This window comes from Psammomys obesus, unplaced genomic scaffold (genome assembly GCF_907164565.1).
Source record: "Psammomys obesus unplaced genomic scaffold, mPsaObe1.curated_primary_1811, whole genome shotgun sequence".
In the NCBI taxonomy this organism is placed as follows: Eukaryota; Metazoa; Chordata; class Mammalia; order Rodentia; family Muridae; genus Psammomys; species Psammomys obesus.
The window spans coordinates 2,598,965-2,600,824 of record NW_026587216.1 but is presented as its reverse complement, the minus strand read 5'-3'; the positions used below and the strand labels follow the sequence as shown (position 1 = coordinate 2,600,824).

Here is a 1,860-nt window from a genome sequence, read left to right as displayed (position 1 = left end):
ACACATACAGACACACAGATGTACACACACATACAGACACACAGATGTACACACACATACAGACACACATACACATACATACACACAAATGCACACACATACAGACACACATACATACACACAAATGCACACACACATACAGACACACACATAGAAAATGCACACACACATATACACACATACATACACACATGCACACAAATGCTTACACACATATGCACACACTTACACACACATGCATGCACATACTCATATATACACAAACACACCTATGGACACACACACACAAATACACACACACATGCATGTACACAAATGAACATACACACACATTACACATACACACGCACACATGCATACACACACAAATACACACATAAATACAAGTGCAAATAGGGGCACACACACATACACACACGTACACAAACATACTCACACACATTTGCATGCTCACACACTCACTCGAAAATAACTACCCCTCTCTCAGTTCACCGTGAATGCTATGTAAGTAATATTCAAAGCCAGGCCTGGCGGCACACACCTGTAATTTTAGCACTTGGAAGGCTGAGGCAGGAGGATTGCCGTAACACTGGGGCGAGGGTGGGCTACCGAGTGAGTCGGCTTCAGAAAAAATAAGAAAGTAGCTACACCACCAAACCTTTTCCTCTGAGCTGCTATAACCACTTTCCCACCAAATCACACCCTCCAATCTTCCGCAGTTTTCCGATCTTCGGAAGGCGAGGCAGCCTGCTCACCGTGCTATCTGTGAGTGTAAGCATGCATCGCACGCGAAACTGCCACAGCGAAGGATTAAAGCACACTCGATCCACGTATAAGAACGTCATCATGAAAACACCATACAGCACGGTGACTTTACAAAGCTGTGTGGGATTAGTACAGAGCTGTCCTGGGAGTATAGAATCCTGGGCCCAGCAGCTGTCCAGGCTACTGTCCACACACACACACACACACACACACACACGAGAGAGAGAGAGAGAGAGAGAGAGAGAGAGAGAGAGAAATGCCCAATTCAGGGTCAGCCCACAACAGCTATCCTTACGGGATATTCATCCGTTGTTCCTCCTGACACGTCCTGCTAGGACAGATGGAAGGCGTTGTCAGTGCTCAGCAAGCAAAGACTGCCATTGCCACAGCTCGTGTGACAGCAATGGCTTAGCAATCCCAAAAGCTGAAGATGGGCTAGGTCGGAGCATGCTCCCTCTCCTAGAGCCTCTCCTAGGAAACTGAATAGAGTGAAGAGTCTTGAGGCCAAAACCCCAAGACCTTCCAAATCAGAACAGTGAGGATAGAGCCAAGGAATCAGAAATTTGGTGAAGTTTCAATACCCCAATCTTTGGGCTAAAACCAGTGAACTACAGTTTTGGCGTACTTAAAAACAAACAAACTAACTAACTCTTATTTACATTTCTTTTATCTTTCTCTCCCTACTCCACCCCAATCCCTCCTAATACCCCAACACCAGGTAGGAGAGAAAAAGGGTTAGTGGGAGAGGGGGCACAGTTCTCTTAGCTGCTTCCTGCTGGTTATGGTTGTCAGGTTTCTTGTAGCCAGTCCAGTCCTCCAAATCTTCAACTTCCTGTCTCACAACAGCAACCTGGAGGCTTGTTCTTTCTCCAAGCACCACACTCCCTGGGCTCTGGCATTTTATTCCCTTTCCAGAGTCTTCAGATTTAAACTATCCGCAGCTGGCAAAGAGCGCCTCTCAGAGCCCGTAGCAGGTGGCAAATACTCCGCTGCTGTGGACCATCTGAATCAGTCCCGAATCCCACATCTGGGACCACTACAAAAATATTCTTATAGCCACAACACTACAGCCCACCTGAAACACAGCAAAAGCAC

At 46.6% G+C, this 1,860-nt stretch overlaps 1 pseudogene; it reads right to left on the bottom strand.

Annotated features, from left to right (window-relative positions):
- LOC129673657 (transcription factor BTF3-like) overlaps nt 1-845 on the bottom strand; it is a 63,763-nt pseudogene extending 62,918 nt beyond the window's left edge.
- Between the last annotated feature and the right edge of the window lie 1,015 nt (nt 846-1,860).